This window comes from Vulpes lagopus, chromosome 7, assembly GCF_018345385.1.
Source record: "Vulpes lagopus strain Blue_001 chromosome 7, ASM1834538v1, whole genome shotgun sequence".
NCBI lineage: Eukaryota > Metazoa > Chordata > Mammalia > Carnivora > Canidae > Vulpes > Vulpes lagopus.
In genome coordinates, this window is record NC_054830.1 from 94,409,520 (window position 1) to 94,436,853 (window position 27,334).

General features: G+C 40.0%; 1 protein-coding gene and 1 long non-coding RNA gene across 3 annotated transcripts in view; one reads left to right on the forward strand and one right to left on the reverse strand.

Moving 5' to 3' along the window:
* Positions 1-27,334, reverse strand: part of ADAMTSL1 (ADAMTS like 1) — an 882,039-nt gene that overhangs the window by 495,087 nt on the left and 359,618 nt on the right. The gene's annotated exons all lie outside the window — the stretch shown is intronic.
* On the forward strand, positions 7,148-19,722 carry LOC121494770. The gene is made up of 3 exons (XR_005988866.1): positions 7,148-7,294; positions 8,352-8,418; positions 17,162-19,722. It is a non-coding gene; the product is annotated as an uncharacterized LOC121494770 (long non-coding RNA).

Below are 27,334 nucleotides of genomic sequence, written 5' to 3' on the forward strand. Positions count from 1 at the left end.
TCGTCATCTCAAATACCCAAGACTGGTCCCCTCTGTGGGAAATGCCAAAGTTTATTCTATCATTACCATAAACAAAACCTATTTGTAAATCTCACCTGCTCATCATCTCCATAACAGGTTCCAAATTTAAAAGACACATACAGACATGATCCAGGAGATGTCATACAAATTATTAAAATGGTACAAAACAGCAAAAGCTAAGAAAAGTTAGATATACTCCTTTAAGGATCTAAAGAATTATTATGGGAAGGATGCAGGGAACAAATCAAAAATATATCATTAGAGCCTAAGATATTTCAGTTGAACAAAAAAAAATCAGTATGCAGGGGGGAAATCCTAAGTTAAGACATCTTCCACTCTCATGACAAGGAAAAGTAGGTTCTAGATTTCATAGACACGCTTTCAGACAATTGTTCAATGTTTCCTCAAAATAGATGAAGTAATCCTGGGGAGAATGTGATAATTGAGTACTCTGTACTAAAGGTGAAAAAATAAAGTTGGACCCCAGCAAGAGGCCTTCCGTAAGACCTTCACAGAGACTTCCATACAGAGAATTATGAACCTTGTTTCCCAAGAAAGCCAATGTGACTGCCACATTCTTCAGAGGGAAAGCTGTTTTTGTGATAGATTGAACTTGGAGTACCCGCATTAGAGTCAAGGACCTAGTAAATGGAAATTCTTTTCAAGCCTAACTGCACAGAGATCCTGGGCTAGATCAAATGCATCACAGTTTATTACATCTTCTAAGACAAATTCTAAGAAGCTTACGGACCTCAGATGTGTTACCCATTCACTACTGTAACAAAGCTTTGAAATAAGCTTTCATCTCCTCATTCTTTACCCAAACTGTTTACCTGTGGCATAGACATATGAGAAGGTAAAATCCAAGGGAGGATTTAGAATGAAGAACTTTTTACTTCAATTGCACTGACTACCAATGACACAAATATGTTCTCTGGGAGTAATCAATCAGGATTATGTATTCTCTTGGTTTACCGAGGAAGGTTGATTTTAAGCCAAACTGGCTCCTGCTGGATGAGTGCTCGTAATTGATACTCACTTCATTGATCACTGCTGGGTTCAGATGCAGGAGCAGGAAGACTCAGTTTAAGATATTAACATGCAAAGGAGAGAGGGAGAAAAGAGAAGAAGGAAAGCAAAGAATTACGGCTTAGGACTGGGTTTGAGAAATGAAAGAGACGGGAAACTTCTTAAGACATCTAGGCAGAGGAAGCTTTCCTAAAAGAGAACTAAAAAGATCTACAAAACCATCCCCCAGCTAATGTACATATTTGTATGTAATGTACATATTTGTATGAATGCCATTTGAAAAGGATGAGAAATGTTCAGAGTAGTGGGAATTATGCTCTGACTTCCACTAAGCTCGAAGTGTAGCTCCACCAAATAGCTTACTAAACCATAGGCAGCTAGGCAAACTTTGTTCAAGTTTGAAAGATAAAATGGTAAAGGCTGAAAGCTTGAAGTATATACCTATAATTTACTAAGTAAAATGTGATGGCATTTTCTCACATAAATACCTAAGCCAGAGAGTTGCAACTAAACCGAGATGAGCTCCGGAAAGGACCCTCCTCTTGGTCCCGTTGTCCTATTACTCGGGTTCTTCCTAACCATTTCTGCAGCCCTAATGGATACCACCATTTGATGTGATGTTTGTGAACAGCGTCTGAAACTTAACTACACCAATCAGGAGATGAGAAATAAAAGGAATGACCTACACATTGCCCCAACAGTTCTGAAGCTTGCTTTACGGATGATCAAGAAAAAGAATCCTGGTCAGCCCCAGTGGCTCGGTGGTTTGGCACCGCCTTCAGTCCAGGGCGTGGTCCTGGAGGCCTGGGATCCAGTCCCATGTTGGGCTTCCTCCCTGGAGTCTGCTTCTCTCTCTGCCTGTGTCTCTGCCTCTCTCTCTTTCTCTCTCTCTCTCTTTCATGAGTAAATGAATGAAATCTTTAAAAAAAAAAAAAAAGAATCCTGATCTTCCAAGTTATAATTAGCTTGTCATGTCAGTGTGCCTGGGGCTTCTCTCCTTTTTGCACTGGGGACTTGTCTTTGGAATAGATGCTAGAGTAAGAAGACTCATGTAGGATTGGAAGGAATGGGAGTAAAATTGGGCTTGGGCAGTAAGAGGAAAAGTGTGGCAGCATGGAATTTTAGTTAATTCATTATTTTGTCCCATAAAATGTATTTCACACTAAAGAGTTCAGCACTGAGAGAACACAACCTCATGTGGTCTTATGCACCATAAATATTAACTGAACTAAAATGAACATCAGCAAAGTGTATACTTTGCCGCATAATTCCGTCATAGCCATAGGTATTTTTTTCATTTAACATAATACTTTGCTTTAATGCACACATAGTTCAGCTCTTTATCCCTCTCTGTCTTTGGTATATTTTGTTCTATATCTACATAAACCGTGGGGAAACAATTATTCATTAAGGTCCACTGAACTACAAAGTGAAGTTATGCAAAACTGTAATGGATTTAGGGTTTTTAGGTGGTGGATGATAGGTTTAACTGACTTGATTTCTAAAATCATCAGAGAAAATATAAAATGTTATTACTTATGTTATCCAATTAAGTATCTATTTAATAGATACTTATAATAAATACTTATAAGTCATTCATTAAGCCTGATGGGAGAGTTATAATATAGTGTGATAAATGCCATTATATAGGAATTCAAAAGGGTTATGAAAGGCCATTTATCTGGGTGTGGAAGGCCAGAAAATGCTCTCTAAAAGAAGTCATTTGGCATCTGGACCCTGCAGGATGAATGAGAGGAAGACAGAGTATGCAGGAGAGCATTGCAGAGCCAAAGGGGAGATCAGAATTTGTAGCTCAGATAAGAGAAACAGAATGCAACTTTCAAAGGTGGAAAGATTTTTAAGTATGGCTGGACCACAGAACCTGAGAAAGGAGTACTAAGAATAAGTAGTGGAGAGATGAGCAGAAACTCGCTCATAAAGAGCCTTGCAAATCAGGTAAGGAATCCAGGTTTAATCCAGAGGACAATTTGGAGCCACTACAGTGTTTGAAATAGGACCTAGAGTGATCATTTCTGTATTTCAGATAGACCATCCTGGCAGAAGAACTGGCAGAGACACCAAGCACATCAGACTGGTCAGGAGAATGTAATAGTCGGATATTGGGAGATGGTGGGAGCCTGGTGCAGATTAGCAGAGGCAGTGGGTATGAAGAGAAAGTGAACAGATTTGAGTGACAGATAAGTTGACTTGATACCTTTTGGTGAATACTTGGGAAATAGGATACACAAGATGAAGAAAAGGGATGAAAAAGGTAAGAAAAGATTATGAGTACAGCTAGGGATGTGCAAGTCTGGAGTTCACCTAACTATGAGATAGTTGGACGTATACTTAGATTTATAGTTCAGATCAATACCTGAATCAGAGACATAGATTCAAAACTCATAAGCATACAGATAATAAAGAGAGTCTTGATAAAAGTGATGTGAAGCAAGTGTGCACACTGAGAAGGAAAGGTACCCTAAGACAGACTCTGAGTAACTCTGTTATGCCAGAAATGGGTAGAGAAAAAGGTACTTGCCAAAAAGAGGAGAAAAGCCAGAATATAATCAGGAAATCAGTAGTGTTGGGAAAGCCTAAGACTTTTCTCTGTTGATGCTATCCTCCAAGATCACTAATATATTTCAAGAAGGAAGTGATCAACATGAAGAGAAGATGCACTGAAGTGCTCGCTGTGTTTATCAACCAGGAGGGCATTGCAGACCTAGCTCAGAGGATTTCAGTAATGTGGGAGGGAGAAAATCCAGACTGGACAGTGTTGATGACAGACTGCAAGTAGTGGAGCCCAGGCAGTTGGTAGGACAACTCTCTGAAGATGTTTGATTGTAGACGAGAAACATGGGGCACAAGATGGGGAAGGATGTGATGGGAAAGGAGGGATGGCTTTTCAAATGATGACAGTCTTAAACATCTTTACATGCTGGTGGGAAGGAGCCAGAGGAGAGTACAGAAAGATGATATAATGGGAGGATAATCTGTTATGTGAGGTGTCTGGGCAGGCAGAAAGGAGGAGCATCGTGAATGGAAGTAGAAAGCCAGGTGCTGACAGGAGGGGGACCGCTGAGGCAGGAAAGGAGCCAAAAGTAGATGCCCATGCAGGAAATGTGTGGCTTCGTGGTTATGAGACCAAGGGATTTTCTGGTTGATGGCTACTTTCTCTGTGCAGAAAGCGAGGTGGACAAGTTGGGGTCAGTGGTTTGAAAAGATCAGAAAAAGAACAAAGTTTTCACTGTGGCATGCCAGGGAAAGAAAGACAACTATGGAAAATGGAAGAGTGATAGGGTAGCATTGAGGGCCCCGTCAAGGTAGTCAACCATGCATTTATATTAAAAATGACTGCATCACTGTATTCACTACTGGGCCTCAGTATCCTGTGGAATCTTTCCTCTTGTGCCCTCATCTTTGCCCCACTCCCAAACCTACCACAGGCTTGTCCACCCCTAAACCTATCAGAGCTTCTAGAACTCGGCCCCAGTGGAATATACCTTCCCATCTCACTGGGAAGTACTTTGGCCACTTCCCAAGGTTCAGTAATATATTCAGCACTCTACCAGTCTCTAATGAAGACTCTCTAAGAGACAGTCACAGCAGATCATCCAGAGGGAAGGTGTTCTATGAACTGCAGCACTAGTCATTAGCATCATACTAAAACCTATTTGTTAAATACATTCATCCTATAAAACAAAGAGTCTAAACTTTGGCTCATAGTGTGGTAGCTAAGCATGCAGTAGACTCTAGAATTTGCTTGCTTGACTGCGTCTAAATCCTTTATTATTTTTTTAACCACTTTCCAGCAATGTGAACTTGGGTTAACTATGTAAACTCACTGTGCCTCAATTTCCTGATCTGTGAAATGAGGACATTAACAGGGGAGAGATAATGGGGACCCCAAGGCCTGCATTAACTTGTACTTCATAAAAATGAAGGGCTTGGAATAGTGCCTGACACACATGGGACATTTATATAAGTGGTGGAGTTATCATTATTAGGGCTTTGTTGCTCCTACATATTCCCAACAAAATCGACATCTCTACAAATACAGTTATACTTATGTATGAATAAACAAAACTAGGAATCTAACATCTAGTCCAATTTTTGCACTAGCTTGCAAGTCTGGTCAAGTCGCTTCACCTATCTGTAAAACTAGATCTCAGGCTAATTTTTTTAAAAATTAAAATCTCTGTAAAAGGCTATAGCATCTGCGAATTTGATATAAACCACATGGTCCTTTTTAAAAAATATTTAGCCCTGTAGATCATTTCTTAAAGATGGTACTGTTTTTTTCTCTGACAATTCTAGAACAATTTTCTTACACTTAAGAAAAAAAAGAAATACCTAAGTATCTTTCTTGAGTAACTTCAAATATTCACACCATTTCCCCCACCTCTCCATTTCAACTTAGATTTATTCACATGCACAAGGCTGATAGTACTTTAGGTTCAAAAACTGTTGCCTGCAGTAAATGTGTGTGTGTGTGTGTGTGTGTGTGTGTGTGTGTGTGTGAAATTATTACTTCCTTTTAAAAGCAAAATATTTGAAGATCCTGATAATCCTTGCAAGCTGCTTACAATTTGTCACAGCCTGTTGTAGAGACAAAACAAAACAATACCTCTCCAAAGGCAACTTAAGTTCTTCCTTAGGTCCAGCTATTTGGAGCACAAATTCTTCAGGCATATCACTAGAATTTATTTAAACTCTATGGCATTAAGTGTTGAGACAAGGTTTAAGTAAATTGTTCAATTCTACCCAATCATGCTGTGCATCATGCAAAACCACCTGAACTTGTTCACTCAGCTGAGACTGAGCTTTGGAGACTTTCTTCAGGTCCCCTCCGCCAATGCTAGGTTAATTAGTCTCCCCCATTGACTACAGATCTGTAGTCAATTTAGTCATTCCTACAGATGCTAACATCAGGAGACCAGAATTTTCTTTTATCTTTGCAGAAAAATTTCTATAAACTTCCCAAATTCAATTGGGTAAACCTTCAAATCTGCATCTTGTTACTCTATGAAAGCCTGAAGGCACTTAAAATTTTTTTTTAAATATGGAAGATATCCAAATACTTTGAAAATCTAACACCATTAACATATTTTTAATATCACTTCACATAGGTATGGCCCACAGAGTTTGGACATTCATTTTTGAAGGTTTGTTTTTGGAATATTTGGTTCTAAGGTGAGAAAGTATGAGGTTATTTAATAGTGACAGTGAATAATAGTAAGATTGTCTTGCATTGGGCCTTACAACATGTGAAGTGCCTAGGAGGGGTCCAGAATCTATTCTCTTTATTACAGGGTCATCTATCCTCAGCAAACGTGGCTATGTTAACCAAACACGCATAACACCTCTACATGATTACAATATGGGGCAACTCTATTATGCGGAACGGAACACACTGCCTTTCCTGTTTCAATAGCCCATAGGTTATTAGTAAACAAAGAACCAGAGCAAAATGAGTTGAATATCTGCTTAGAATATTTTCACTGTCCTGTCGTGGGTTATCTTAATGCAACAAATTTAGGGATATGTTCAAGGCAAAAAAACCAAATATGTAAATATGGGCTCCTTTCCCATTAGAACCAGAGCCGTATGGATAAGAATATTTCTTCTTCTACAGGTCTCTTATGGCAACCACCCCATTGCCTGTCATTATACTGAGATACTGCCATAGTTTTGCAATGTGTTATACAATCCTCAGGTTATTAAGGGATCTGAATCATCAAAAGCTCTTATTATATATATAATATATAAATAATTACTTAAGAACCACAGATGGTTATATGCACAAAGATTTGTCTTGGCTACTGGAACAATAGAAACTATTTTATATAAAGAATTAGAGAGGAAAACATTTAATGGTAGTGGCTTTAAATAAGAATAAATTTAAAAAATAAACAAAAGAGATAAGTCATATAATTCTACTGAATTTTTTTTTTTAAATTCTACTGAATTTCTACCAAGCCTCAGTCTTGTGACCTAAATTGATAACAGACTCTGTTTGCTCAAGATTATTCTGTCTGCCATGTGAATTTGGAAGAAATGCAGAAATTAGCTGAATGAACTGATTTATTTAGTAAATGATTTGTAAGGATGTTAAATGTTGAACAAACAACATGTTGACTGGATGACACCAACTATTAGGACTGAGAACTTTGAATTTACAAAGTAGCCAGTGAAGGAGGGTATCATTTCAGAATTAAAGTGGAAACAGCAGCACTTTAAGCAGGTGGGGTAGGAATCTTTTTTTTTTATGATTATGAAGTAATATAGCAGGAATAATCCTGTGGGTGGGGCACAGATGTATATACATGTGTATATACATTTGCACATAGAGTGTTAGTTATGTTTCTTTTTTAAAATTATTTCCCTTATAATGATTTGAGAGCTTCAGCAAAGTTGCCCAAGGCTTCAGGGGATGGTATGTAGCAAAGCTGGGTCCGAGCCTCAGTGGGTTTCTCTTCAAAGCCTAAGAAATCTCCACTAGACACAGTGTCTTCCCTAAGCTGGTGATGAAGCTAGTTGGCCTTAGAGTTAAGACCTCCAATCCGGGACCCCACAGACTCTGCATACATCCTGCTGCCTTGGACAGGCCTACCTATACTACTTGGGGTCTCAGGAGTATGAATTAAGAAAATCGCTTATCATATTAAAATCAAAGGGGCCTGTAAATAGTCCCAGGAAAATTACCAAAATAAGAATGTTTTTTGAATACCAGGCAAAACTGTCTCCTCATATAAATTGTCATCTTAAAAAAAATAATAATAAAATAAAATAAAATAACTTAAAAAAAATAATAATAAAATAAAATAAAATAAATTGTCATCTTCCCTTTTTCTGATAATGGAAGCTACATGTAATCAAAATTTCCAAGGATTTCCTGGCCAATGTTATACTCCATTACAGCAACTGGGTTAGAATATTTGGTCCCTGTTTCCTTATCTTTTTCTATTATCGTTTTATCAAGCTTAGTGCATTTATCTTATTTGAAAAGCTGTCTCAAATCATTTTTGCAAAAGTGGCATGGTATAAATAGATGGCAACATTATAAAAAAAATCACATTTGAAGCCATTTAAAAGCCTTAGTAACCAGATCCCTTGTTAGGTAATTTGTGAGGTAAGTTTCCTGGCATTCTGTTCACTCCATGCGCAGATAATTATATTCTGAGGTAGAAAGAGAAGAGAAGATAGGAAAAGGAAAGAAAGGAAAAGAATGTAATATTGAGCTCCTCCAACTATGGGAGCTCTGTGTACATAACCCCATTTTATTCATCCCTTCCTCACAGATGATGAGAGACTCAGATACCAAGCTCATGCAGCATCTAAATGCCAGAGGTGGGATCTTAAAATCAGGTATGTCTGGTTCCTAACTTTGTGTTCTTTTCACCCCGACAGCAGCCTCCTTAGAGTCGCCCTGAAAGGTCTTCCAGTGGGCCAGGGCATGCAATGCCTTTTAGCTTCTTCTATGGGAATAGCTGCCTAGGCTCTAATTTAAGATAACTTTACTTACAAATACATAGTCCTCAGCAAACTCCACTCATGCTGCATGTTTACATTGTAGCAAATATTTTTTGGAAAAGAAGAATTGGATTGATACTTAGAAAAAGGACTGCAAGGGAGAGCAAAAGTCAAATCATGTGATAGCAAGGGGCACACAGTTTTTACTGCCCCTTGGTTTTGGAGACCTTCAGGATCAGCGTCTCTCTAAGTAACACACTCATCCCTAAATATAAAACCATGAAAATGTTATAGGGCTCACACCCTTCTCCCCAAATATTGTTTGAAGTGTATGTTTACACCTATACAGGATACATAGGCTGGATGAGATCCAGTCAAGAGCATAAAAGTAGAGAGAGGAGTATGCCTTTCGTTGTTATATAATATATTGACTTTGGGCTTGTGCTAGAGGGATTGTTCCTTGCCTCCAGCTCCTGAATTTACTATAGCTGCCAAACACTTCCAAAACCTCTCAGTCTCAATCCTGGGCCTAGAGAAATTCCACACCACTAGGAGATCAGGTTTCGCATCAATATTTTTGTGGGCTCCTTGCCAATGCCTTATCAAGGAAAAATATAATTATAGGCGAGACTGCAGCAAGCTGATTCTATAATATTCTCCCCTCCTGTCTCAGCTGCTAAAATATAATGTAATAAAAGTGATATAAGATACTGCATCTGCCCTTTCCATAATTTTATTTTCATTTTAGTTCCATTGCTGGATTGAGGAAGATTCCGAACCATGCCAGAGCTACTGATGCTTAGCTTCTAAAACTCTAGTGTCTGATTTAGGAAAATTATGGTTTAAAATAGAACTCATGGTAGAAAAAATGGCAGTAGGGGAGAAAATGTGGGGTTTTTAATGGCAAGTGTGGCTTTCCTGGTTTTCTTTCTAGAACTAGAACTGCTTTCTTTAATGGACAGTTCAATCTCTATATCAGAGACAAAATTAGCATAGAGACCTTAATAATTCATTCATATTGCTTAGGTTCCTTGGGAGTGCATTCTTTATCACCATGTGTATTATATTGTAACCAAGTCATGTTTCAGGACTAAGGCTCATTGTTCATTCAGATTGGGTTATACCAAAGTTTTACTGATGGCAGATCCAGGAGAAAGGCATGATTTGTTGTTCTTTGGTATCTTAGAAACCATAAGCCAACACAATGGGGTTAAATGACACACAGTCATTGTTTTATTTTTATCTTTTCCAGCCTTAGTGAGATATAGCTGACATGTAACATTGTATAAGTTTAAGGAGTACAATATGATGATATGATATTTGTATATATTGTGAAATGGTTACCACAATGAGGTTAGTTAACATATCCATCACCAGAGTCATTATTTTAGAACAGACTTTTTATGGCTGCCCACTGGTTATAGGCTCACTTCCAGATGCTTTAGTATGGCATCAAAGACATTTCTATCATCTTGCCTCACCCCAGCATACTTCCTTAAGCTCATCTCTCATTTCTCTCCATGAATATTTTGTTCTATGTAGTCACATTCCTTCTTACGGTCTTTTAAAATAACTCCTATATTCACACACTTTTGTCAGGTGTCATGCTATTTATCTTTTATGGACCTTTCCCTCTCTCTGCCTGTGAGCATGCGCCACCAAAACCTACATGGAAAATATGCCCTGACTATGCCATCCCCTATCCAGTCTGAACTAATGATTTCTTCCTTGCATTCATGATCACCTGTCTATTCTCCCTACATTTGCTTCCTCCTTTACATGAACACCTTTGGGCAAGATCATGCTTATCTATTTGTGTATGCTGAGCATCTAGGACAGTCACTGGCATGCAATTGATGCTTGATAAATATTGGCTAATCACTGATTTTACTAATTTGCTTCAAGGAAAGCCACACATTTCTTGAAATGCAGTTCCTAACAATTTGCTTGCTTGGTGCTACACCTAAGGATTGTATTTCTTTACAACTAATAGTAATTTACCTTGTCTATAGGGAGGCACTTGATATTGGATTCAGTAGAAAAAGTTCAGATCTTTGTTTCACCACTTTCTACGGTGTGATATGGGGCTAATGTTCCACCTGTCTATAAAATGGGAGCGGGGGAGCATTTACCTTGCAGGACTATTGTAGGGATAAAATACTTGGCATATACTCGGTACTCGGCAAATGAACCAATAGAATTCACTCCTGGAATGATACATTAGACCTCCAGCACCCACACAGAAAGCAGGACCCCAAGGGGGTGGTAGGAGAGACGCTGGTTTTCACTGGTGAAACCAAGAAGGCTACCATGGACTGTGGAATGCTAATGGGTAAGCAATCTGGACCATGGGCTGCAGGTGGTGATTGTAAGGCCAGGAGGTGGCTAACCGGATGCAAGGAATAGCAGAATTACAGAGAAGAGAGGGAGGTAGAAGGAAGAGATCTAGAAAGGCCAAAAGTCCTGATACCTGGATTGATACCTGGAAGAGCTCAGAATCCTGAAAATATGAGCCAGCATTTATTCAAGACTGAACTGAGTCAGCTGGTTTTCAAACTCTCTCTGATCCACAAAAATACTCTGCATGGCAGGCATGATGTGCTGCTTCTTAGAGATGAAAACACTGAGGCCCAGGGAGGTTATGTAAGTTACCCAAGGAGACCTGGCTAGTATGTGGTGAGGTCTGAAATGAAACTTGGATGTCAGTCTCTGAAAGCCAGGATCTTTGCACCACAGGGACTGCCTCCTCAAAGCCAGGGAACAGTCAACTGCTCCAGCCGCCATCTCTGTTTCTGTTAATTAATTAATTAATCAAATGACAGCCTTCTGATTAAGTTTTTGTACTTGGAAAGAGGATTTCATGTACATTAAGCCTCATTTTATCATGTGAGATAGGGCAGGCCAGTTTTTAACCCTGTTTTATAGATGAGAACAAGACTTAGTAATCACCAAGACATGTTTATGTACTGATGTCACTAGGCTGTAAACTGTTAGAGGTCATGGTCTGAGCCTTTGGGCTCACCACTATGTACCCCCTGCTCTGTGCCAGTCATGACAACAGGAAGCAAAAGACAGTAAAGTTTCCAAATGAATGAGTGTATACATAAACAAATGAACAAATGAGTGAAAGAACAACATGTTCAAAGGAAAGGCACAAATCTTTGGTTTGGGCCAGAACCCTCGGGGTATATAACTGGATGAGTATTGCTGATAAAGATGGGCCACTGCCTATTTCAGTGAGTGGTTTCAAGCACTGCCTTAATTTTGAGTACTGTTTAATTTCCTATGAGAGAAAAATAAAGAAATGTCAGTTACTCTATAAAATTTAAAAGTATAGGCTCTACATACTTGTAGCAGATGCATTTTAGGAGATTGCTTGCCCCCACCCCATTTCCTGGGATCGTGTATCTTTTCTACTCCCAGGACATTTTCTTTCCTTTGTACCCATGAGATTTCTCTTAATACACTTAATACTTGAGCAAGTTTGAGGGGTTTCTATTTATTGCAAAAAGCTTTGACTAGACAATCACCCATGCTAACACGTAGGTTGTAGCTATGGGAGGGGATGGGGGAGTGACTAAAAGCCTAAGACATCCATGGGTTGGGGACACACACTGCCACTTCTGGGGGACATCTCTGTGTTGTGTATCCTTTAGGCTCAAGTGACTCTTCCTGGAGCTGTTCAATTACTATTTGCATGATTACTGATATATCTTTCCAGTAAACTTACAAACACAAAAATTACTCTTCATCCATGTGTTCATCTTTAGGCACCAAAGATGCTATTGGTGCCTAAAGATGCTCTCTTATAAGATAGCATAAGATAAGATATGATATTGATGAGGGATTAGATAAGATATGATATTGTGTAGGGATTAACATGGGAGCTTTAGAGCCAGACTACCTGTTTTTACGTCCCAGGTCTAACACAAATACCTTCTGGGTATGTTTCTCAAGCTCTCCATGTTTCAGTTTCCTCATCTGTAAATATGGGGATAACACCTATGTTATCAGGTTATTAGGAGGACTAGATGAATTAATATATGGAAAGTTCCTGAAATTTAAAATGATACCTGGCATATAGTAAGCTTGATAAATGTTGGTTATTGTTGTCACACTTAGTGTCCTCAGGGTCACAGAGTAGAAAAAGAGACAAATAGGAACATAACTGATTACAACCCAATTGTGATCAGTTACAACAGGTAGTTCTGTTGGTTAAACATACACATTCTCAGTAAGAATCATAGCTCATTATAAACTGAGAACACACATGAGTTCTCCACAGAAGTGAAAACTAGCACGTGGGTGCTATTCAGTGGCTCAAATGACACCCAGGCAAGCACTTGTTAAAAACAAGATTCAATTCTTCTTAGATATTCAATTTTCTTCTCAAATTTTGCACAATCATCTTAATGATGATCTTTTGCAAGTTTATCGACTGGTAACACCTCTTTTACATATGTGTTCTGTTATTTGAGTCTTATACCATTATTTAAGTTTTCCAGTGTGTTTATCTTATATCTAGATTGTAAATTACTTTAAAATAGGAAAATCATCTTAAATATCTTTAAACTCCCACAATCTAAAGCCATGCTAAAAATCTTTGTTGAACGAGTGAATGAGAAGCCAACTCGGCTGGTTGGTAAGCAAGTTATATTTCTTCTTAACATGTATTTACCTAATTGAATTGCCTTAGAGTTACTTGAACTAAAAATGTACCTCTTTCCCCTTATCTTTTAATCTCAAGGTCAGGACATTTTATAATGGTTTTAACATTAGCCCAAAGGCACTCATATCAACAGATTAGAGTCCGTTTGGCTAGAAAAATGAACATTAGAATACCCAGGCCAGTGTAATTATTGTCTGTCTCTGCCTTGTTCTGTGGCCGTAGAACCCCCTGACAGTCTGTTCCTTATTATGTGCATCAATAAAGAAGACAATCCCTGACATATTGTTACCTACTATAGAGAGGAGGAGGAAATGCTTGCATATGCTGATAGACTTTCAGTTCTGCTGAAGAAAGAACGCTTGAAAGTCCCCTGCTTGGAGTTGGAAGGGCAGTTTCTAAATCCCCAAAAGAAAAAGAGAAAGTAGGCTCACAGGGACTGACTCTACATGGGGTCATTAACAGGGCTCTTCATTCATTGGAACAGATCATTTAAGTCAAGAATAACACAACCACACCATGACATCATGCCAAACACCCATAAGTCTAATTCTATTTATGTTTCAGTTGATTCTGTAAAATGCAATTCCAGAAGAGCAAAGGTTTTTGCCCAGTCAGTTATTACAGAAACAGGAGCGTCACTGCTGTTTAGAGAGAAGTTGCATGTAATTAAAAATGACCTACTGTGAAACTCAATAAAAGTAAGGATCAGTAATTTGAAGCGTTTCTCAGTTTTTACTAAGTTTTTTTTCTCAACTCCAAACCAAATAACCATTCTTTGTTTGCTAAACAGATCTTAAATATATAATTTTGTTGGCTCTTTTTTTTCCCTCAGTATTGGCAAAAATAGGGCTTTTGGAAAAAAAAATTATTTAACTGGTCTCAATTTTTTGTTCAAGGTTAACTTTGCATTGAAATCTGACTGCAAGCAACAGGTCATATTTCACTTAAATAATGGCAGGTAGCCCTATATTAGAGACATTCTCACATAAAAGTTTCACATTAGGAATAATGCATTCTGGGAAATAATCAACTACCATAAAGAGGTCAAGTAAATGGAAAGTGGAGCTCTGATCTGCAAACCAGACTCAACAGCCTTCATTTACTAAGGCAGAGGGATGAGTGGAACCATGCAGGGCCAATGTGTGAATATGTATTACTCAGAAGGAATGTGCTAACTCTTGAATGTTTCTAAATCAATTTTTGATTAATATATAAGATGCCTTATTTATATTAAGTATCCAATATATAATGAAATGTATTTTATTGTGTCCATAAAATTCAAAGCACACTTGACCTTTTTAAAAATAATCTAGTGACCAGTCTCAAATTGTTGCCTCCCTTCCTTTCTTTTTTCTTTTTTGTTTTTGAGGTAAAAAAAATCACATATAGAAAAAAATGCACACATATTTAATATACAATGAGTTTTGATTAAAAAATGAGTTTTGATAAAAAAAATTCAGCTATATAACCATCACCACAATTGAAACATTTCCATCACCCCAGAGATTCCCCAGTGCCTCCTTCTAGTTAAGCGCTCCTGTTTACACTGTTCTGATATCTATTACTATAGATTTGATTATTCTTGCAAGCATAGTAGATACTATTTTGTGTCTGACTTCTTTCATTCAACATAATTCTTGAGATTTGCCCATATTGTTGTATGTACTATCAGTTCTTTTTAAATTTGCCCAGTACCATTGCAAAATATGAATAGGTCAAAATTTGGTTATCAATTTTACTATATTTTTTAGGATTTATTTTATTTATTTATTTATGATAGACAGAGAGAGAGAGAGAGAGAGAGAGAGAGAGAGAGGCAGAGACACAGGAGGAGGGAGGAGCAGGCTCCACGCCGGGAGCCTGATGCAGGACTAGATCCCGGGACTCCAGGATCACACCCTGGGCCAAAGGCAGGCGCTAAACTGCTGAGCCACCCAGGGATCCCCTCAATTTTACTATTCATGGACATTTGGGACATCAATTTTACTATTGACGGCCATATTAGGCAAGCTTGAATAAAGTTGGTATGAACATTCTTGCACATGTCTTTTTGTGGATACTATGTTTTCATTTCTCTTGGGTCAATACACAGAAGTAGAATATTTGGGTCATACTGTAGGTGTATGTTTGATTTTATAAAAACATTGTCACCTTTTCTAAAGTGGTTGTACTAATTCACATAGTTATTATCAAAAGATAATGATTCCAATTACTCCATGTTCTTGCCAACTCTTGGTGTCATCAAAATATTTAATTTTATCCTTCCTAATTTTCATCTTCCTCAAAAATAATGATTTTGAGAACTTTGTGTGCTTATTGGTCATTTGTATATTATCCTCTGTGAAGTGTCTATTCAAGTCTTATTGCCCATTACAAAAAAAAAAATTTGCCTCTTTATTATTGATTTGTAGAAATTGTTCTAGATACAAGGCTTTTGACATATATGTACTGCAAATATTTCCTCCTACTATGTGGCTTGCTTTAACATTTTCTTAATGATGTCTTTTGATGAGAATAAATTATAAATTTTGATAAACTACAATTATTTTTTTACATTTAATGCTGTTTGTGTAGAGGGTCTAAGAAGTAGGCTTTGCCTACTTCAAGCAAAAAGACATTCAAGATTTTCTCCTATGTTGTCACTTTTTGCTTTTAGCTTTTAAGGTTAGGCCTATTATTAATTTTGAATTAATTTTTATATGTACCGTGAGGTAAAGATTGAGGTTTATTTCTTCCCATGTATTTATCTAGGTGTTCCAGCATACCTGTTAAAAAGATTTTCCTTTTCCCATTGTGTTGCCTTGGCAATTTTATCAGAAGTCATTATATGAGTGGGTCTATTTCTGGTCCCAATTCTGTTTCATTCATCTATTTGTCTATCTTTACAGCAACACTATACTTCATTATTATGGCCTTAATATAAGTTTTGAAATCAGGTAGTTTGAGTCCTACTTAATTTTTCTCTGCTCTTTCAAAATTCTTTTGGCTTTAGGGCTTTTGGCATTTTTATGCAAATTTCAGAATGACCTTGTCACTGTCTACAAAGAATGATGCTGCAATTTTAAATGGAATTGCATTGAATTTATAGATCAATTTGGAGTAATTTGGCATCTTTAACAATATTGAATCTTCTAATCCATGCTCATAGCATTTCTTTTCACTTACTTAGGACTTATTTGATTTCTCTGAGCAGTGTGTGTGGTTTTCAGTGCAGAGGTTTTGCACATATTTTGTTAAATGTATCCTTTATGCACTTCATATGTTTAATGCTACCTAAAAAAGTATTTTTCAAATTTCAATTTCCAATAATTTGCGACTGGTATATAGAAATGCACTGGATTTGTATATATTGAATTTGTATCCTGTGACATTGTTAAATTCACTTATGAGGTATTTTATAATGTTTCATAGATTTTTAGAATAAGCATCTACATTGCCTGTGAATAAAAAGAATTTTACTTCTTCCTTTCCACTTTTTATCTTTTCCCCCTTGTTTATTGTACTGCATAGATTATATAGTAAAATATGGTACATAGAGGTGCAGAGATCCTTGATTTGCTCCTGACCTAAGGAGGAAAAAAACTTAATGTTTCATGATTAACCATGCTGTTAATTTTCAGTTTCTTACAGATGCCCTTTATTAGATTAAGGAAGTATCCTTCTCTTTTCAATTTGCTGAAAGTTTTTATTATGAACGGATGTTGTATGTTGTCAAATGCTCTTTATGAATCCCTTGGGCTGATTATATAGTTTTTCTTTTTTATTTTGTTACTGTGGTATATTGTACTGAATGATTTTAAATGTCTAATCAACTTTGCACTCCTAGGATAAATTTTCCTCCTAGTATTGCATTAATCTTCCTTAGATATTACTAGATTTGATATGCTAATACATTGTCAGAGAATATTACGTCACTGTTTATGAGACACATTTATTTGTGATTTCTTTTTCTTATAAATTTTTTTCCAGGTTCTGGTATCAGGATTACGCTGGCCTTGAAACAAATTGGGACAAGAAGTGATGTCATCAAGATGGCAACATATGTCATTCTTGACTTTTCTCTCCATTCATAAGAAGAACAACTAATAACTGTTCAAGAATAAAAGATTGCTTAGAGAATCCTAAAACACAGGAGGTGAGGCTGAAGCCCCCTCCCCGCCCCCACAGCTGAGAGACCAAGATAGATGCATTAGAAGGGTAAGAAGAGTGATTATAGGTTGACCAACTCGCCCCTCCCCCAGGAGAGCACGACACCACTCAGAGAGGTCTCCATTTGGCTGTTTCCTCCAGCGGGAAAAGAGAATCCAGGGGAGACAACCAGTATCCCCCGTCCAAAATGGGGTTGCTTTGTGGGAGTCTCTGATCTGATGCCACAGGAATCACAGGGGAATATGCAGGGCATATGGGAACCCGGCTGTGATGAAGGGCCAGGGGAGTTTGTAACAGCCATCACATGGATATTGGCAGATGGAGTTCATACCCATAGTGCCCAAGTAGTAATCCCAACCAGAAGCTTTCCTCATCTGCAGAAACAAGGCAAGGGTGCATTCTGACCAGGCACTTTGGTGGGAGGCACATCTGCCTGATTTGGATCCTCAGATGAGAAATTTTATTAGCTCTAAAACAGGATCTTCCCACACTCAAGAAAGAAGCTGCATCACAGCCCCTACCCACTGTGGGGAATGTCTTCATGACCCATCTGACCAGGAGAGCTGGTTGGTGACAATGAGAAGCTGTGTAGCTCAGCAGGACTTAGGCTGATAGGCTGCAAAGCAAAGCCAGTGACCCTCTTTTGGCCAGGAAACTGGGGATGCAAGTCAGCTTGAGTTAAAACAACAAATAGAACAGAACATAAAATAGCTCATATTGTCTGAATCACTTTTTGCATGGTTTGCCTCATGAGATGTGCTTTTACATCAATCTCATCAAAACCTCACAACCAGCCCATGAGGTGTCCATTTGACAGAGAAACAGAGGCTCAGTTAAAGCAAGATAACATGTCCCATGTCTCCAGCTGATAAGTGGCAGAGTCAAGACTGCTCTCTGCTCTACTGCAGTTGGAATCACAGAAAACAAACCTTTTACTCATTCTAAAGAAACTGACTGAATCCTCTTGTCAAGGCACTGGGATTCCAGGAAAATTTAGACCTGGTGTCTGTCCTCAAGAAGTTTACCATCTCATAGGAGAAAGCACGAAGTCCCCAGTGATTCCAAGTGTTGTATCAACTGTTTTGACAGAATTATCAATTCTGCAGAGAAGTGCTTCACCCCTCTTGCGGGTTGAAGTATATGGGAAGACTTCCTCAGGAGGGGATTTGGGGAGAATGCTAGAGTAATTAGGTAAAGAAGGGGCTAAAGGCCATCTAACAGGCTTTTAGCCAAACCCTGGATACACATGGAAAATACCTTGGGTGGGGGAGCTTTTTTTTCCTTTGAAAGAGAGCATGTGAGTAGAGTGGGGGCAGTAGAGGAGGAGAGAGAGAGAGAATCGTAAGCAGGCTCCAAGCCCAGCATGGAGCCCAACACAGGGCTCAGTCTCACCACCTTGAGATCATGACCTGAGAAAGATGATAACTGACTGAGCCTCCCAGGTGCCCCGTGGGCGAGGGGGAGGGGGGATGGCTAGGCTTAATTTGATCAGTTGAATCAGAATCTCTGGGAGTATGACCCAAAGATCAATGCTTTAAGAAGCTCACCAAGTGATTCTAATATGTATCAAAAACTGAGAACCACTGCTCTAATTGATTACTAAAATAAATTGTCAGACATAATGATCATGTAACTCAACTGGGGTAAGTTGTTAACAGCCTTTGCTAAATTTTCCTAATGAGTGGAATCACCTAGGCACTTGGGTCAGCGGGGGCAAAGGATCAACATCGAGGGCCTCTCCCTTGAAGAATTTGTTTCAGTAGGTCAGGTAAATTTGAGAAACAAGATGAATGGTTTGCAAAGTGTTTTCCAGGGGATTCTGCAGCATTGCCTGAGAGCCTGCTAAAAATGCAAATTCTTGAGCCCCATGCCAGACCCACTAAATCAGAAGTTCTGGGAGTGTAGCCCAGCAATCTGCATTTTAGAGTTCATAGGATTCTGATACACGCCAAAAATTTGAGAACTACTGGATAGAGAACTGGGTCAGGGCAAAGCCAGGGGTTAATCTGCATAAAAAAAGTTCCTTTACTTGTCTGCAGCTATGGATTATACTTTTAATCCAGGCCTTTGGTTAAAGGCGGTGTGAATGAATCAGTGCCCTGTATTAGTACTCTAAAGAACAGAAGGGCATACTTTGGAGGTCGGTGGCCAGAAGCAGTATATCACTCATTTAAATATCATTAAAAACCCTGTTTCTGCTAGGGACGAAGCTATTAGAGTGACTGCCATTAAAAAAAAAAAAAATCAATCATCCTTGCAGAAAGTTGTACATGGGGTACCTTCAAGAAATTTTAAGATGGGGGGCAGCACAGGTGGCTCAGCAGTTTTAGCGCTGCCTTCAGCCCAGGGTGTGATCCTGGAGACCCAGGATTCTGTCCCATGTCGGGCTCCCTGCATGGAGCCTGCTTCTCCCTCTGCCTGTGTCTCTGCCTCTCTCTCTCTCTCTCTCTGTCTCTCATGAATAAATAAATAAAATCTTAAAAAAAAAAAGAAATTTTAAGATGGGGAGAGGCTATAGTGGGCAGGGGGTAGACAAGAGTCAACAGATTTGATTCCTCTTTTCAAACTAAGGGTGAAAAATGTGTTCCCAAATTACACATTTTCAGGCTGTGCACAGAAGCCTTGTTTTGCTCCAGGAAAGTTTAAAGTACCCAGAGGGAACATCTTGGCATAGCGTTTGCTGTTATCCATCTGGCTACCTCAGGTGAAGCCATGTGCACACGTGAAGCCACTGGCAGGCAACAGGAATTCAGGTTCAAGTTCAAGGCCAGTGCACAGGGCCACAGCTTCATAGTCTTTTCCTGTGACTCCTACTCTCACTTTAACTTTTCTCCTCTTTAAATCCCCTTACAAGCAATAATGTAGCATTTTCATACAAACTCAACAGAAGACATGGAATCAGCTCATGGACTTTGGCTCAAGCAAATGCCAGGATGAACACTGTTGAACTTTTAGACACAACATCAGGTTTTAATTTTGTCCATAGGAAGTCATAATCAATCCTGCCCTCCAGAGGCTAAACTGGTTGACAACCCCTGGAACCACCTTACAGGTTAAAGTTCAAGTCCCTTCAGATGGAAACTGGTATACTCGGCCTCATCTTCACCACTTCCCCTCATTTACAAGAAACCTCTAGCCATTACCTGAACACTGCACATTCTCTCATTACACTAGGATGTGAGTTTCATGGGAACCGGGCCTGGGTTTTAATTGCTGTTTTATCCTTAATGCCCAGGACAGCATGCAATAGGTATTTAAACAATATGTAATGTTCTCTGTCTTTCCACACTCTGTTCTGTCCCTGGGATGTGCTGTGCTCACTCACAAACTTGGCAAATGCTTCCCTGGCCAGTAAGTCACAGTCACAGCCCAGTGTAGGCAGAGGGAGTTCTTTATTGCAGCTCTCATAATGCTGTCTTATAAGTATTCACCTTTCAACCTCCTCTAATATATTGTGAGGATCCTGAGGGCAGGAACCAATTCTTTATTAATATGATGACTTCAGTGAATGATTCCAACATGGGATCCCATTAGGATTCTATGGTCTATGACCTTTCTAGGACTTCAGGCCAACTCTTAACTAGCTCTGACATTCAGCAATTCAGGTCTGGGGAAACGCTGAGGGTATAGGTCAATACTGGATAAACAGGGTGGAGTTAGACTGGGTCCGAAGTGGAGAGAAGGCCAAAAGCTACCACTTTGATGGCATCCGCTGTTTCCAGGCACTGTGATAGCAACCATATTAGTTATCGCATGCAATTTGATACTCTGGATTGGTAAACATACAGACCTGATTCCACTAGTTCTGAAAGGAAAAAGAATACTAAAACCACATTATTCTGAACGATTATACTTTTTAAGCATGCAATTTATGAGGCATAAAAGAAACAATTTTCTCAATCTTTTTGTATAAATACAATTTACAGTGAGACTTCACTAATTTAGACTCATGAGAAAGTCATTTTGGATTAATGCAACTATAAATTACAGAAAATGCTTGAAATCCATATGAGTAACACAGGACGTTTTTGGAATCATACTATTTGTAGGAAAAAAAGAATAATAATTGGTATACTAAAGAGCCCCCCTCCTCGAAACACACAAAAATTGTGCCACAAGCTTGTCCAAATTAGCAGCACCAACCGTGTTTACAAGTAGTTTCTTCTCTCATGTAAGTAGTCTGCTTGTGTGTGTGTATATATATATATACATATATATTTAAGATTTTATTTATTTATTCATGAGTACACAGAGAGAGAGAGAGAGAGAGAGAGAGAGAGAGAGAAAGAGAGAGGCAGAGACACAGTGGGCAAGCAGGATCCCTGCAGGGAGCCTGATGTGGGACTCGATCCTGGGACTCCAGGATCACGCCCTGGGCCCAAGGCAGGTGCCAAACCACTAAGCCACCCAGGGATCCCCTGCTTCTATATTTTTTAATGGTGGGTTTTGGAGGAAATCCTTTGCTTCACTAATAGTACAAGATAAGCTGGAGCCTGGGGCGCCTGGGTGGCTCAGTGGTTGAGCATCTGCCTTTGGCTCAGGTCATGATCCTGGGGTCCTGGGATTGAGTCCTGCATCAAATTCCCTGCAGGGGACTTGCTTCTCCCTCTGCTGTGTCTCTGCCTCTCTTTCTGTGTCTGTCATGAATAAATAAATAAAATCTAAAAAAAAAAAAAAAAAAAAAAAAAAAAAAACCAAAACGATAAACTGGAACCTCAACCTTTGGGAAGGATTGTTGATTCTGATTTCAGTTGAGGTTTCCCTGTGTTAATATCACATGACAAACACCCCTGGGCACAGCACAGAGGAAATAAGACCTTTGCAGCATTCAGGAGTCAACAGGTTTTCTTTTCTAAAAAAAAAAAAAAAAAAAAAAAAAAGTAGCTTTTACACAACTCTGCCCCTTGAGGCCCTGTAGGCCTGTGGGAGGTTGGGGTGGGAGAGGTAGAAGCATCCACACCCCTTCTTCCCACCATCACTTCAAGGATTCCTCAGGTTCCTGTTGCTTTACAGACACACCGGCTTGTACGTGAGCACAAGTTCGAACAAGGCATTCTGTGACAGAGAGAGAAAGTTTGAAAGTCCACACTGTTTTACAACAATGACGAGACATGTGGGGGACATCTAGGCAGGGGGGAAAAATATTACACTGATGCATAACGAGACCCCGAGAGATTGACATCTCCGCAGGCCAAGGCTAAGTGCATTTCACTGGTGTGCAGCAAAGGGACTGTCTAACGGGGTGGAGGGCCGAGGAGGGGGCCGCGGCCCCGGGGGTCACCCCTAGAGGCCGAGCCCGGGAAAGGAGAGCAGCGCCGCCGCGCGCGGGAGAGGAGGGCGCGCTCCCCCAAGCCCGGGCCACAACTGCGAATGGACTCCAGGCTCGTGAAAGAAGTGCAATCTTGCTGCGAAATCCATTAGTGGTCATAAAAACGTCATCATTCTCCTCATTAGGCAGGACTGTTCTCTACCCTCTTTGGTTTCGGCAGCGGCAGCGATCTCACGCCCGCCCAGCGGCCGCTCTCAGCTCCGTCTTCCTCCCGCGCTTCCCGCCGCTCCCTTGGGGCTCCCGCGCGCCCCCGGCTGGCCGTGTCCGAAAGTGCAGGGCGACTCCCGGGACCCGCGCGGTAGCACGTGTGGCCAAAAGGGACAGCCAACGTTCCCAGGTCCAGGGGGGGGGGCATCCCAAACCCGGGAGGCCATGGGCCGGCTATGAAGGAAAGGAAGGCCTACACCATCCCCAGCAGATGCTGGAAGGCCGAGGAGCTCTGCTCGCTGAGAGCAATGAGAGTCCGGAGAAAGGTCTTTAAGGTAGGCAGCTCAAGTTGAGGTGGGAAGCCTGGCAACGCTCTCAAAAGAAGAAAGTAGCACTTTTTTTTTTTTAATCTCCAGTGTTTACTTTGTAGGTGGATATTCCTTGATCGTTTCTTGATTACTTTAAATGTCAAAACTGGTGCTTGGCCTAGGGTCTACCCAGACCATGCTAAAGTCTTCCCATACACCATTCTTTGGCATTGTTTGAGGATGCTTGGTGAGTGGGAAAGACCAAAGTGTGAGTCTCTTTTTCATTTTTTTTAAGGATTTTATTTATTTATTCATGAGAGACAAACAGAGAAGGAGAGAGAGAGAGAGAGGCAGAGACACAGGCAGAGGGAGAGGCAGGCTCCATGCAGGGAACCTGAGGTGAGACTCCATCTCAGGGATTCCAGGATCATGCTTTGGGCCCAAGACGGTGCTAAACCACTGAGCCACCTGGGCTGTCCAAAAGTGCGTTTCTATGTTGTCTGTCTTTATGTATTAAGTTACCATTATTAAATGAACTTTAAAAAATTTTTTTTAAAGATTTATTTATTTATTTATTTATTTATTTATTTATTTATTTATGAGAGAGAGAGAGACAGCATGAGCAGGGGAAGAGCAGAGAGAGAGGCAGAGGTTAGAGGAAGAAGCCTGCTCCCTGCTGAGTAGGGACTGAGTGCTCAGTGCTCAGTGATCAGGACTAAATCCCAGGACCCTGGGATCATGACCTGAGCTGAAGGCAGATGCTTAATGGAGTCATTCAGGCGCCCTGAGCTTTCTTTTATGGGAACGGTATTCAGATAACTTCAAGCCCAAGACATCTCATTAATGTGGATCTATCTCCTTAATATAAATATATACAAGCTCAACTATAAAAGTGAGAACAAAATACAAACATTTGGTAAAATTTTAATGTTAAAAATTAAATTGCCTGTTTCAAAGAGCATTTTCTCATTATAAACCTTCCAAGCACAGGATTTTATTTTATTTTATTTTATTTTATTTTATTTTATTTTATTTATTTATTAGCATTGTTCCACTGCCTTCTGGTTTCTAATGCTGCTAATGAGAAGACTGATATAATTCTGATTCCATGTTCCCTGGAATATTTGAGGACTGTCCCAATTTACCTGGCATTTTGAAGTTTCACCAAACAGTGTGCTTTGGTGTGGATCTTTTTTTCATTTCGTAAGTTCCAGATTTCTGTTCCTCTCTGGCCCTTATCAGCCTCGGCTCTGAGTCCATGGGCCTGCTTTTGCAGCTTCCAGTTATCTGTGACCCCTGCCGATTCTTACACCTGCGCTCTATCGCCCAGGTTTGGTAGCCTCTGCTTTGCAGCCAATTTTGATGCAAGCTAAGAGTTCCAAATTTGAAAAGAGTAGGGCATCCTAATCACGGTCCCATGACTGCCTTCCCAGAGAGAACATGGCAGGACTCAGAATCAAGCCAGTTTCTTGCACTCTGCTCCTGAGGTATCTTTTCTCATCCAGGAGTTCAGTTCTAAGTGACAACTTCTTTAATAACAAGATTATTAATACTTTTATCTACATAGCAATAGATTACCTGCCATTCCAATAGTAGTTGTATGGCACTTCTTTAAAACTTTAAAACTGGAACGCCTGGGTGGCTTAGTGGTTTAGCGCCTGCCTTTGGCCCAGGGTGTGATCCTGGAATCCTGGGATCGAGTCCGCATTAGGCTCCCTGCAGGGGGCCTACTTCTCCCTCTAACTGTCTCTGCCTCTCTCTCTCTCTGTGTCTCTCGTGAATAAATAAATAAAATCTTAAAAAATATATAAAACTTTAAAGCTAACTTTAGATATATCGAATGCTCTTTACTAAGTCATTTTCCCTCCCAATGGAGAAGATACAAATAGCCATCGAGGGGAACTTATAGAGGAAAAACGACATACGGAGGCAGAAGTGTGGCAGCTCAGAGGCCAAGCACTGCAGTCAGACCTCCTGGATTTGAATCCTGGCACTCAGGCTTGCTAGCTGCAGGACCTTGTGAAACTTACCTATAACTCCTCCAAGCCTCCATTTCACCATCTATAAAATGGTGATAATAATAGTGCTAATATCACATAGTTATTACAAGGACCAAACAAGATGAGTGTACATATTGCGTAGTAGAAATGACAGCTGGGACTATTGTCCTTGGTTGACACTAAGTGTGTGCCTGAGCAAACTGCTTACCCCAGTCTTGTTTTTTATACTTGGAAAATGAGAATCCTTCAAGTGCTTCCTTCAAGGGTGTTACAAAGAACAAATGTTTGCATGATCATAAAGCACCTACCGAGGGCCTGGACCCTGTAAGCACTTAATGAAAGTTAGTTAACTATACACACATCCGAGGGCATCACTCTGGAGTCAGATATTCTGAGCTGATCGAACCTGGTTTTCTGAATCAAAACTCAGTGCCTTGAGCCTCACAGTTACTGTTACTGAATTCAGAGCAGCTCCTCACTCCTTTTATTTTAGACCTTTCCTTTTCATCATTTGATTTTTGTTTTCTGGTATCACTTTCAATTAAGAAGGAAGACTCTCTCAAGGACTCGTGAACCATATTTCTTTTTCTTTTTTAAAGATTTCATTTATTTATTCATGATAGACTCAGCGAGGGAGGCAGAGACACAGGCAGAGGGAGATGCAGGCTCCCTGTGGGGAGCCCGATGTGGGACTTGATTTCAAGACCCGGAGATCACCCCCTGAGCCAAAGGCAGACGCTCAACCACTGAGCTACCCAGGCATCCCCATATTTCTTTATTTTTACACTGCACTGGTCTTGGGCATTTTTCGTATTTGGTCTCTGGCTCCCTGTGTGTAATTACTGAATCCCATGCCCTCCCCTTAATTCTAGCCTCTCAGGAGTTTACTTTTTAGCCTAATCATCATCCTCATCCCACTTGTTACCTCCGCTCTCATTGCTTCCCTGGGAGAGTGTCCTGGCCCGGAGAACCTGGGCCCCCTTTGGAGCCGACTCAGACTCCAATCGAGAAACGATGGCTTAGCTGAGTGGAGGCTAAGTCAGGCCTGCAGGCCTGTTTTTATGATGCTACTTTATCATATGCTGTTAAAGAAAAAGGTAAAATAGGAAGTGGAACTGAATGATAAATGCTACCAATAAAACAATAGCATCAAGTCCCTTGCTCCAAAAGGATACCAAATGACCCCCGAAAGACTCTGACTGAGGTTCAAAGAGCTCCTATTTCTGAAATACCAGGTACAGTATTTTTTAACAGAGTAAATAGAGCCCAAGAGATAGTCATTTAAACATGTCTCTCCCTTTCCCTTCAGTTAAGAGGAGCCAACTTAATATATTTTTCTTCCAATTGAGCTCAGGGGACCCTGTTCACTACCGGGGGGCTATAAAAGGCATTTAGGAGGCCAGCCACCAGCACAAGACAGATGGCAGATTCTGCCGCAATCACAGGTTCATCTGAGGGATGCTTATTAAGCTCGTGCCATTTTCCAGAGCCTTTTGACACACATCCCTCTTGAATTTGACCCCTTTAATTTTTGTGTGGCAACTCGCAGCTCACAATGCCTTGGGGCTAGTTATAATAAGTTCATGTCTGAGATTACACATCTGATATTTATAAAAACACAACTACTCCAGAACTTTCTCTAGGCAGGAAATGACAAATCTTTGGTAAGCTATTTTCGGGACTTAAAAAAAGGCAGGGGGGTGGGGCGGGGAAGCTGGTGATGAACTAACCATTGAGAGTAAAACGATGTTGCCTTACTGCATATTGAAACCAGTCCCTTCTAACAAAAATGCCAAAAGCCATTATCTATACAATTTAATACTGTGCAGTAAGTCCTTGGCAATCCCCAGTAATCTGTGGCATTACATAGTACTGCACCGGGTGGGACATGAGATAATACGGGCTGACTTAATTAGACTTGGGGATGCCGGCACATCATGACTCTGTTAGTCCAACTTTGTTAGTTCTCAATGAATTCCAGTTGGAAAATATGATCTCAGGTGATAACATTTCCTTAACTTTTTTTGTATCTCCTTTTATTACATCAGAGCAGCCTGCTGGTGGTGGTGGTGGTAGAGATGGTGGCCAGTGGCAGTTCTGGTATGTTTTCTTTTAAAAAGTATTCAACTTCAGTGTTTGCCAGAAAGCATTATTTAAGCCTCAGAGATACAAAGTCTCCCAAAGAAATGCTGTATTTTTAGTTAAAGGC